Consider the following 12801-nt stretch of genomic DNA (forward strand, 5'->3'; position numbering starts at 1 on the left):
CTCCCTTCGGGGTTTAGGGAGCCATGTGAAGAGGAGGTGGAAAGATTGTAAGAGCCCATGGGGATTGGGGGCACCAAAGAAACAAGACCTTTAAGGCCATAGGACTGACACACAAGAACCCACAGAACCCGTGACAACACGCACAGGGTCTGCCCCAGCCTAAGCCGAGTGGGAACCAGCACTGAGAAGGGAAGTGAACACAGGTTCCCATCCCACCCCAAAAGCTATCTCCCATTGATAACCTCTGCGAATGAAGACTCAGATCTCCCCGGTGGAGTGTCACTGGGTACACAAACCACACTTCAGAGCAGGCCCCACGCCCAGCAGCAGATAGATGGCCAACACCAAACGAACTCAATGGTGTTTTTGGAAGGGTTTTTGTCTCATAAAACTTTGTCTGGGCTTTTTACTTTTTAACCTTGCAGTTCTTTTGTTTATATACCATGGTTTCCAGCTTTGTGATTTTATGAGATTTCTGTCAGTCAATGGCTAGACAGGCGGGACTTTTAGGATTCCTGGGTCAGGGGAGGAGGAAAAGAGAGAGATGTGCCATGCCAGGAGAAGGAGAGGAGAGACACCATGCTTGACAGGTGGGGGACAAACAGCATAGCAGTCACATAGGAGTCGCAGGGTGGGGGACAGAGAGCATAGCAGTCACATAGGAGTCGCAGGGTGGGGGACAGAGCATAGCAGTCACATAGGAGTCACAGGGTGGGGGACAGACAGCATAGCAGTCACATAGGAGTCGCAGGACCGTGGCCCATCGGGGCTGCATGGCCTGGTCTAGGGCAGCAAAGAGATTTTAGTAAGGAGTAACTCAGGAATGTTGGAAGGGGAGTGGATTAGTCATGCAGAGGTTAGGAAGTGGCCCAGCCATTGAGCTGTTTGAGGCATATAAAAATATAAAAGCTGGTGTGTGTGTGTGTGTGTGTGTGTGTGCGTGTGTGTGTGTGTGTGTGTGTGTGGTTGGTGAACCAGAACATTGGGGTGGGTAGCAAGGGACACACCGCCACCACTCTGGATCAACTGAGTAGATCAACTGGGTATTACAACAAATGCCTTTTTGTTTTATAATGAGAGAGAATAAAGAGGTGTGGATTTGGATGGACAGTGAGGTGGGAAGGATCTGAGGATCAAACTCCAGGAAACTAGAGAGAGGAAAACTGGGGGGAGAGGAAACTATGACCAGACTATTTTGAATGGGGAAGGGGGGTGGTTGGGGAAGGGAAACATCCTTATAGAAGAAGGGGGAGAGGGATGGGATGGGGGTTTATCGATGGGAAACCAGGAAAGGGAATAACACTTGAAATATAAATAAAAAATATCCAATAAAAAAGAAAGAAAAAAGAATATATTGTGTGAAAAAATATATTTTTAAGAAAAAGAAAAAATAGTTCATAACACCTTGCAAGGCAGTAATAAGAACCAAATGGGGTATGGTATGCAAATGGAGTATGGTATGCAAATGGGGTATGGTATGCAAATGGAGTATGGTATGCAAATGGAGTATGGTATGCAAATTGGGTGTGGTATGCAAATGAGGTGTGGTATCCATAGAGATACATTCAAAACACATTATTAAATTATTAAATTACACTTCAAACATGTTTAATTGAGTTTTGTTAAGTACCATTTTTTATGAAGTATACATGCTTTTAGAGGTAGGTGTGTTTGTGTGTGTGTGTGTGTGTGTGTGTGTGTGTGTGTGTGTGTGTGTGCATACACGTGCCCTCAGATGCCAGAAGAGGGCACCAGAGACTCTGAGGCTGGACTTCTAGGCTATTTTGAATCACCCCAGGTAGAAGCTGGAGTTGTGCCCTGTGCAGGCACATTCCTGCAGGTGTGAATTCTGCCACACTCCCTGCCACGACAGATTGTGTGTGACCTCACGCCCCAAGCCAAACTGAATGTTTCCACTCTTATGCAGCCTCTCATCAGGCATTGGGTGGTTTGCATCCCAGGGTTTCCTAAAGCCTTTGTCACACGCTGCCTGCAGACAGGACAAACACGAATCACACAGTCGGAGCTGTTCTTAGGGGTATAGATAGATGTGTTCATTACTTTCTCATTGCTGTGCCCAAGTACCTGACCCTGGTTCAGATTTGTGGGTCCAGAGCTGGAGAGATGGCTCAGGGCTTAGGACCACTTGCTGACCTTGCAGGGGACTGGAGTTTGATTCTCAGCCCTCACTACCGCGCCTGTAACTGCAGCTTCAGGAGATCCAATACCCTCTTCTGGTCCCCTGTGGACACCCACGTGCACACACACACACACACACAGACACACACACACACAGACACACACACACACGCACATTTGAAATACATTTTAATTTTTAAAAATTAAAGGGTGAATCTCTGTGATTGTTTCTGTCCTTGGTTAGTTTCTCATGTGTTCCCATCCAATATGTCTTATCCCATTGGCTGGTTTCATCCAGATGCGGACCCTGAGAAAAAGACAAGTCATTTATCTTGGAAAAAATGCTATGGGTCTGGGGAGTGACCTGGGAAAGGAAGAAACCCCTTCTGGGGTGTGTTAAGAGGGGGTGTGTTAAAAGGGGGTGTGTTAAGAGGGGGTGTGTTAAGAGGGGGTGTGTTAAGAGGGGGTGTGTTAAGAGAGCAGATCTTCACTGTACGAGCCTGTGTCTCTGTTCCCCTGGGAGATAGATCCCTGGGAGATGATGCAGGACACTCCTTACCTGGCCCATCTTGTCATAGGGATTCAACAAGCAGGGAGCACCAGTGCTAAGAAGGGGTCTTGTGTGACAGTATCACCACTGTGAGGACGCCTGTCACTCCTGCTCCCTAAGGCAGCCTGACTGAGGAATGAGTGGTGTCCCGTCACTTTCGGCATACTGTGTTGGGTGGATGCAAGTCACAAGTCACGTGCATACCCTCAAGGAAGACAACGCACATAAGAGTGTACAACGGGGACTGGGGAGCTGTCGGGGATCCCCTTGGGGTCTCTCCGCTGCACATCCACAGCGAAATTCGCGTTTGCTGCCCCTGCTTTGTATTGCCTGTTATTATTATCTTTGTGTCACCTCAGTAAACGTAAACCAGAATGAGGACTCATAACAGACGCCATCCTGGGGTTAAGAAAACAGCTCGGACTCGACAGTTCCGTGGTGACAACAGCCCTGTCAGGCCTCATTACCGCTCGCACTTAGCACGCATTTAACGTAGTGAAATGTGATGGCCGCATCACGGGCAAGCTGAACTGATGCTTTTAATTTGGAGGTACAAGCTGCGCGGACGCCTCTGACTGCTGGCTAGACTTGGGGCTGGGGCGCCATACTCCCCTTCATGTCTGCTACCAAGAGGAAGGCTTTGTGCTCTCTCCTTCCTGAACCTTCCAAGCTGGTGTGTCCTCAGTAGTAAGAACTATCATTAGACATGGGCGTCTTTTCATTTCTGTCAGATGAGGTTTCGTGTAAACTACCAAGACAGAGAGGTGGCACACTCAGGTTCTGGAGCTCTTAACCAAAATCTGGCTTGCCTAAAGAGTTGAATTAAAGACCTCATAAAGGTCCATGGGCAGCTCCTCCATGGCGTCACCTGAAGGTGAAAATGCTCTCCGTGCAAGCAGCTGTTGTTTCCTGCCTCCGTGCCTGCCTGATTGAAGGGTCTCTATGAACTTCCCTGCAGTTTTAAATGTGTTGTTTATGAAGTCAGACCGTGAGAATTTTGTGACTGGAAGGAGCCCTGTAAGACAGACACCGCCCAGAAGCATCTATGGATGACGTCTGATGTCCCCGTGTAGGTGTGCTTGGCAACGCCATTGACGGGAGAGGTCGGCGGACTCTAAAACTGAGAGGAGACTCAACTCCAAAAGCCACAGGAACTGTTCCCCAGTCTTTGTGTCAGGGGTCAGCTCAGGTATGCCGCAGGTGGCAGAGCCACAGAGGATTGGTTTTTGTTAGTACAATTAGCCAAACGTTTTAGTAACCAACTGAGCGTCACTCTGGTGCTTACTGTGAACCTAACTGAATTAAGACATACAGGCAGGCAGTGGTGGCTGGACTCCTTGATCGCAGCACTTAGGAGGCAGAGGCAGGTGGATCTCTGAGTTTGGGGTAGCCCGGTCTACAGAGTGAGTTCCAGGACCCTGTCTCAAACAAACACACACACAAAAAAAGAATTAATTGTCTCAAAGGAGCCCCCCTCGAACTCACAGCCTACACCTGACATAGGCTGGTCCAGACATTCAAGCTAGTTGGACATAGCACACTGTTACGTCATAGAATTATGAAGATGCTGCTTTTTCTTGTTTTGTGTCATTTTTAACATTTTATTGTATTTATGGGTGTGTGCACATGACTTGAGATGCCCTCTAGGACCAAATGGGGGCCTTCGAGGTTGGGTCCCCCATAAAGGCAGTGTCCACTGCTGGCCAATGAGCCACCTGTCCAGGCCCTTGCTTTGGTTTGATTTGCTTGCTATCCATCGGGTTTGGACTGTTTTCCTGGCCAAGTGACCGACTTGTTATCGGTAGCTGTGAAGTTACCGGTTGATGTGTTTTCAAAGACAATGGCCTTCCTCAGAAGACTCGTGGGTCTGGATGTTACCTGCGGGGCTGTTTTATCATTACATTTTCACTGGATACACACTTGGACAGAATTCAGTTATACAGAAATGCCATTAAAAACTGACTTTTTTTTTCCAGTACATTCGTAGGCAAGAGAAAGTATTACGGCTATTTCTTGACCTCAGCTGGCCCTGAGTTGAATTCTGTCTGTCACATACCACACAGTATCAACCAATTTAAACTCTCTGGGACTCTGTTTCCCTAATAGTATAGAATTCCCATAGTCGCTGCAGGAATTAAATCAAACCATCCACACAAAATGCTAAACACAAAACAAACACCATTTTCCATTATTCTTGCTACTGTTTCAAATAAGCTAGAGCCAAGACCCAAACTAGGGACACGATCATCCTTTAAGGTTAGTGAGGAGGTGCTGTGTGTATGATATAAATATCCTATAATCTATGTGTCTGCATAAATGCTGTTTCCTATTGAAAACAGAAACGGAGGGTCTGGGAGGATGACTCAGTCAGCAATGTATTCATGATACAATCGTAAGGACCCAAGTTCAATCCTCAGCCAGGCTGCTGGGTTCTAGGTTCTCAAGAAGTAAGTGGAGAGCAGTGGACACCGATGCTCAGAGTTGGCCTCTGACCTCCGAGTGCACACACATAAACACCACGTACACATACAAGCCGCAAAATGCATTCTCCCTACTTCAGTATATTACATGGTTTAACATATAACAAACAGAGAAGCTGTTACAAGGCACACTGTTCTTCACATGCCCTTCTTCTGGAAATGGTTTGATGTGCCATGCCGTGTACTCTTAAGTGGAGTTCCCACAGACGCCAGAAGAGGGCATCAGATCCCCGGGAGCTGGAGTTATGGGTAGTTTGAGCCACCTGACGTGGTACTAGGATTTGATCTCAAGTCCTCTGCAAAAAGCAGCCCGCACTCTAACTGTTGAGCCGTCTTTCCAGACCTAACATTTCTTTCTTATATCTTTAAAACCTGAGTGAGGCTGGGTAGTGGTGGCATACACTTTTAATCCCAGCACTCTGGGGGTCTCTGTCAGTTTGAGGCCAGCCTGGTCTATAAAATGTGGAAATCATTCTACCTACACAGAGAAACCCTGTCTCAAAAAAAATCATCATCATCATGGTCATCAACATAATCATCATAATACTAAGGCCTGTATAGGAAGAATGAGTCAGCATATCCTGACTGGCACCCGCAGTGACCCACACATGCTTAGCAATTGCTTCTGCATTTACTAATCCTCAAACCTGCTTGACACCTGGAGACAAATGACGACAGAGGGTGTGAAGAGGCCAGCCAATCAGATAGTGCCAACTACATGGAACAAGCAATCACGGACCAATGGGGCACGGGTGGGGGGTATAAAGGCACACCCAGAGCCTCTTCTCACTGGCTCCTGGAGTTTGTGTTGTTGATCGTGGACTTTCTTATTCCCTATCCCTAAGAACCACCCCAAGGAGCAAGGGTAATAAGACTGAGTGTGTCAAACCCAAGCACGTCTTTTTTTTTTTTTTTTTTTTGTAGGAACGATCTTTTATTGGGGGAGGGTTCATCAACCCTTCCTCAAGGCGGCCAGCACATTGCTCAGCTCCTCCCACTTTCTCTTGGCGCAGATGCGCATGCCCACACTCTTCCTGATGAACCTGAGTGCGCGCTTGTCCTTGGGCACTTTGAGCACATCTTGGCCCTACCACATTTAAGGTGCTCAACAGCCTCATGTGTCCCGTAGTCGCTACCTTAAGAGCTAAGGATCTGATACGGGTTCATAAAGATCTTTCTGCTGAGAGTGGCAAATGTGCTTGCGGGGAATTCACAGACACCTCTCAGCTTGCGGGGAATTCACAGACACCTCTCAAATTTTAGCATGCATGAGAGTTACCTAGTGCTATGATTGCCTCTGACTATAACTTGACAGGACTAAGGATCTCCTGAGAGAGATGCTTCTGGGCTCCTGAGAGGCTGTCTCCAGAGAGGACTAATTGAGAAGAACACACATCCTCCTAGTGTGTGGCACATTCCAACGGCTGGCTCAGCTATAAAGAGGGCCAAGAAAAGCAGTCATATAAGCCTACCGGCCTCTGCTTCTTCCTGAGCTTCTGCGTCCACGGCAGTTGTTCCTGCGGTGGCCTGCTGGCACCAACTCCAGCCTCTTAGGCCTTCTGAGGAGTGGGTACTCTCTGTTGAAGTTTTGTCTTTTACTGTTTATTGTCATGCTAAGTGTTGGCCTTCAAGATCTGGAGTCTGCAAGTAGACTCTGGGACCCAGCAGCCCCCAAGTTAATTCTGATTAGTGAATAAAAATGCCAGCAGCCAATAGCTAGGGAGAAGAGACATAGGCAAGGTTGAGTTTTTCGTGGGCTTGGAGAGGGGAAACCACGAGGAGGGCAAGCAGGAAGGAGCCACCTTGGAAGAGAAAGAACCCGCAAGAGGGAGAAGGATAGCTGAGCATAAAAAAATGCGGCTCACCTGCTTTACGGCTTACCTGCTTTACGGCTGGCTCACCTGCTTTACGGCTCACTTAAGAGCAGCCCAGGCGGAACATAGAAATTAGTTAAGTAGTAACTCCGAGTTATTGGTAGGAAAGTGGATTTTAACAGCATGGTAGGAGGGTAGGCAGTCGCTTAGCTACTGTGCTGCCTAAGGCATATTAAAATGCAAAGGCTGTGTGTGTGACTTTCGTCTGGGAGCACAAACCATTTTAGATGGGAAGGAACCCAAATAGTTTTACTGCAGAGAAATTCCCCAGGCCTTTGGTGCTGAGCTGACTCTGCTTGGCGTGCTCAGCTGCTCTCAGGCTCTCAGCCTTTCAGCATGCAGACAGCTCCTGCTGGACTACTTAGCAGGATGTATGTAAGTCAATCTAATCTTACCCCCTCCACACCCCGTTTGTAATATACGCTCACCCCGTGGTCCTATTCTGTTCTAGCGCTAAGCAATACACATGAAGAAAACGGAAGTTCCATGGTTGTGTTCTTCTAGCAAACGCTGAGGGGTGCACATAAAGGACAGGTTAGAAACCGGTAGTTCTCAATCTCTGATCTGTGGGGCCTGAGTGTTCATTTCCAGCTGACGTTCTTGGACCATGAACCACAGCTTCTGTTTTGTGGGTGTCAGGTCTTTCTCTTTGCTTCACTACCAAATATATGGTTCCCAAACAAGAGAGACTAGATGCAGCTGTCTGGGCCAAAGAGACAAAAATGAAGAGTGTTTTCTGTATCACTGACCAGTCCCTGCTTGTGCTGGCCTTGCACACTTTGAGTCGACACGGCTGCTCTTGGTCTACTCTGCCACGCCTCTTGTGGGGCAACTAGAAACTAAGCCTGGCCACAAGGGGACTCGGCTTGCTCGTATTTGCAAACCTGGTTTGGCACGCCTTGCATCCTGGGCTCTCTGCTTAGACAGCATAGGCTCGGGTGTTACTTTATGTCATAGTTACCTTTGACTGTCAGCGTGGCAAAACTGGGAAGACAGGATCTCAATGCAGTGGTGTTGACGAATTTAATTGATAACTTGTCCAAGACCAATCTAGTTGACTAGTGTCCTCCCTCATGGACCATGTTTTGCTATTGGTATCACCCGTATTCGGGCAATGTATTGTTTGTATAAACAGGCATCTTCGGGTCAATTCACGGGTCAGATACTCTTCATGACTTCTTCACCATTGCGCAGTGATGATGAATGATGACGATGGAAACTGAATTAGTCTCAGGTAATGGGTTTAGTGCCTCCCATGTTGTTTCACTCCAACATGGTTCCATTAATTCACCTGCTCTACGGCTCGCCTGCTTTGCTTTACGGCTCGCCTGCTCTACGGCTTGGCCCGGCTGCTCTACGGCTAGGCTGCTCTACGGCTCAGCTGTTCTACGGCTAGGCTGCTCTACGGCTCGGCTTGCTTGCTCTACGGCTCACCTGCTTTACGGCTCACCGTGAAGCTTCTAAGTGATTGTCAAAGGCCTCGGAAATTTTCTTACTCTGTTTGGCAGAATTCTTATGTAAAAAGTTTCTATTCAAAAACAACAAAACACAAACAGTTCTATCCATGCTTTCTTCTAGACGATAATCCTATCTTATTTGAGATAGGTTCTGCTTTTTAAATTTCAAATTACAGATAGGTCCTGTTGTCCAGGCCTGGAAACCCAGCTGCTCAGGAGGGTAGGACAGAGGGATCCCAAGTTCAGGTCTTGCTTGGGCTACAGCATCAGTTCAAGGCCAGCCTAAACCATATTTTAAGACCTTGTCTAAAAATTTAAAAAGATAATAATAATTATAGTGGTAATAACAGTAGGTCTAGGGATGTCGGTCAGTTTCGGTAAGTTTAGGTCTCTGTAACTCAAATGGAATTGATTAGTTAACTATAAATTACATAGCTGAAACTAGGTTGACAGCTGAGCCGCATGCTATTTCTCGGACTTTGCCTTTGGTTTTGTTTTAACCCAAGGTCTCAGTACATTACCTCTAGTTGTCTTGGAACTCGCAAGGATCCGCCTGCTTCTGCCTCCCATGGGCTGGGATTACTGCTGGCATGAGCCACCAGGCCGGGTTGATTCTTAGTTCTTAAAAGGAATTCATTAATTTTAGGAAGGAGGAACTGGATCCACCTTTTACTCCGCTTCCTAGAATGTGTGAAGTCAGATTTATTCCTTATATTGCTGTCCCTGGTTTTCAGTGGTCCTACTAATTTTCTTTCACTTTTCTATTTAGTAACTTCATATTTAAAATATATATATATTTATTTATTTATTTATTATATATAAGTACACTGTAGCTGTCTTCAGACACACCAGAAGAGGGCATCAGATCCCTATTACAGATGGTTGTGAGCCACCATGTGGTTGCTGGGATTTGAACTCAGGACCTGTGGAAGAGCATTTTCAGTTTTTCTGATCATAATGTATTTATTGCTTTCTAGCCTTTCAAATACTTAAATAAAATGCTTGTTTGGTACACAAACTAGATTTGTAATATTTAAAAATTCAAAGTCTCTAATGGGCCATTAAACTTGAACAGCCATTAAAATTTTACAGTAAAACTTTCTTAGCAGCCAGTAAACAATTCCTGCGATCTCACTGGAATATTACTTTGCGATGGCAGTAAACAACCATCACTCACAGGGTGACTCACAATACCCGAAAATAGTATTCAACATAAAGCGGAAACACAGCATCCTTTCAGTAAACACTACTTACAAGTTAGCTAACTGTCCAGTTCTGGGTGTTTTCTAATGAGCAAATGCTACTGTTGCACCGACAGTCTCGGTCAAATTTGTTACCTTTCTCATGTCCAGTTAGCTAACTGTCCAGTTCTGGGTGTTTTCTAATGAGCAAATGCTACTGTTGCACCGACAGTCTCGGTCAAATTTGTTACCTTTCTCATGAGTCAAGGCAAACTAACTGGCTCATACCCTGCTTCAAAGACCGTCTGCTGGATTGCTCCGAGGAAGGTTACAAGTATCCAGACAGACTTACCATAAGAAACAAATAGACCTCCCAGGAAAGCACAGAGTAGAGTGTGAACCGCATCAGTTTGGTGGCCTTGCCCTCATGACTGCAGTCATCTGAGCAGCAACCACACGCTGCAGTGTTGGAGACATACCTGTAGATCTGAAACCACCACATAGCAACAACCGAGACTGTTGATATCATGAAAAAACAAGTTAACCCAGACACATACTTTAGTCCAGCAATCCGGAGGCAAAGCAACTGGATCTCTGTGAGTTTCAGGACAGTCTGGGCATTGCAGTAATGCTACATACGTGATCACCCTCTATGTGATACTCTGATTTTTCATGTCTATTCACCTATCCTGAACACATGTTTTCACTAATTTATAGACTTAGAAGAAATATTCTAGGTACTGTGCTTTGGCTTCTTTTGTCACAAAACGTTTTCTTTCTCTTTTGACAGGAGAGGGCCTTTGAAACTGAGCCTGAGGATATAATCTGAAGTAGCCTAGGATAGACCATGCAGCCAAGGATGCCTCCTCTTTCCACCTCCCAAGTGCTGGGTTTACACGTGTGAACCACCACCACCATGATGTGCCTCATATAGTACCTCCAGGCGCGTGATTTTTCAGATGTGCAGCGTAGGGTTGGAAGACCCTGAGGTGAAAAGGGAGACTCAAGAACAGAAGATGGGGCAGTCAGGGCTGAGTAGATGCTGTGGGGGGCCAGCGCAGTGTGGAGTCCTCAAAAAAAAAACAAAAAAAAAAACAAAAAAAACAAAAAAAAAACCAGGAGCAGGAGGGTTCAAGGAAACAGTCGAGTAGAGAGGGGTCCTTGAGTATCCACCACCTGTCCTGCATTTAATCTCTGCTCACATGAAGCCAGGAGGGTTGCGTCCCTCCGCAGCCCCAGCAGCTGGGAGACAGGCAGGGACTCTGACAGGATGCTGCCTCAAGATGATGGCCAAAGAGAAGAATTTGCCCAGTAAATGTAAAGTCTCTGAAAAGAAATTGAAAATTAGATTTTACTGTTCTCCTGATTTCTCCTAAATCTGGCTTTTGCTTCACACTGCCCCCCACAGAAACCTACCTCCCACCGACTTTTGTGAAGTGTCATGTATTCTTTTTACTAAACTAGAATTGAGATTCAAAGAAGCCTTTGATTTCAAAATCGAGAAGTTTCAGTTTGGTTTCATATTTAGGTTCAGTGGGTTATAGGAACTCAGAACAAAATGAAAGCCCTAGAGAGCTCAAGCCTCCATGTTTAGGACAGACAGGTGTGTCAGCCCTCTTTCCTCTAAATGAGAGTTACATAATCTGACTTACCTGCACATGGGTGACATCAACGTGGTGCCCCGACTATGATATAAACAAAAACGGAGGGGAGAATTTGTCATCTTATGTGAGGACTTGGGAGAGTCAGTCCTAAATTGACGCTGGCGTTGGTATTTGCAACTCTAGACTGCACAAGAACAAGATAAGCAAACCATGCACAGGGAGCCGGTGCCTCAACAGCCAAAATGGTATTGCAGAAGGCAACACGTTCCCATCTGTCCCCCCTGGAACAAAAGTTCACCCCAGCACAGTGCAGTCTTCCTCGACTCCACACAGCAGCACTGGAAGGGCCAGTGTCCGTTAAGCCAGTGTGTGTGTTAAGCGAGGTGGATTATGCCCAGTCAGCGATGCCCACATGGCGTCGCTGGGAAGATGGCTAGGCATCCCTAAGCAATGTCCTCGGGAACCTATAATGGCATGGCTACCATGAATGGAGTGCAACAGGCCGATTATCTGAAGCCCTAAAGCGTCTGTTCAGAGCAACCACAGACAAAGGGAGATGCGTGAGAACACCAACCAAGATGTGGTTTGAAACACCAATCCTTAAGCACCCAGAAAGCCCAGCCCATGGAATTAAACATGTAGAGTTGACAAGGAGCTAAAGTCATACATGATCAGGCATCAAAGAGAAACAGAATGTGAGAGGAGAGCTCAGACCTGCAGGCACATACAACATTTTCACTTATTAGCAGCTGACGTTTCATAATGGGACTTTTGAGAAAAGGTCTCATGTATCCCAGGCTAGCCTCACAGTTGCTTTGTAATCAAGGATAACTCCGAAGTTTTTAAATGTTCTAATTTGGGGAAGCTTCACATGCCACTAACCTGAATAGGAAGGGAGAGCCACTCTAAATTACATACATCGAGTATATATAAACTTACAGATGGAATGCAACTTTGGAAGTTCAGAATCAGACACTCAGGGTGTTTTGCCCTGTCAGATCCTGAAACAGCTCCACACCGTTCTTTGCACACACCCCAACCACTCCAGTGAAACCCTCGCTCTGAGGCAGCCCTCTTCCCTTTCCGAATGGTTCTGACTGCGAAGTGGGCTGATCGCTCAGGTGGGAAAACACTTGCCTTGCAAATGTTTAGACCTGAGGTGGATCCTTTGAATATAATGTAAAAGTCAGGTGCTGTGGATTCCAGAACTAGAGAGCCAGACCGTGGGGCTAGGCTCTCTGGCCAATCAGCCTTGCCTAATCAGAGTCCTAGGTCCTATCAAGAACTTGTCTCAAAAAAGAAGGTGGGTGGCTCTTGCAGAATGACAGCTAAACTTGCCCTCTTGCCTTTGTGCATGCACGCACAGGCACATATGTGAACACACACACACACACACACACACACAGAGAGAGAGAGAGAGAGAGAGAGAGAGAGAGAGAGAGAGAGAGAGACTATACTTCAGAATCTGACAGGTGGCCAAATAAGACAGGCGACCACAGATCAAAACCAAACTGCC

General features: G+C 46.5%; 1 long non-coding RNA gene across 2 annotated transcripts; it reads left to right on the plus strand.

Annotated features, from left to right (window-relative positions):
• The first annotated feature begins 7082 nt into the window (after positions 1-7082).
• Positions 7083-11159, plus strand: LOC102547938 (uncharacterized). 2 transcript variants are annotated; one of them, XR_015627431.1, is made up of 4 exons: positions 7083-7418; positions 7495-7577; positions 8179-8277; positions 10472-11159. It is a non-coding gene; the product is annotated as an uncharacterized LOC102547938 (long non-coding RNA). The 2 variants fall into 2 exon arrangements; XR_015627430.1 differs by having other exon boundaries at positions 7083-7414.
• Positions 11160-12801: the final 1642 nt, after the last annotated feature.

This window comes from Rattus norvegicus, chromosome 8 (genome assembly GCF_021556685.1).
Source record: "Rattus norvegicus strain SHRSP/BbbUtx chromosome 8, alternate assembly SHRSP_T2T, whole genome shotgun sequence".
NCBI classification, from domain to species: Eukaryota; Metazoa; Chordata; class Mammalia; order Rodentia; family Muridae; genus Rattus; species Rattus norvegicus.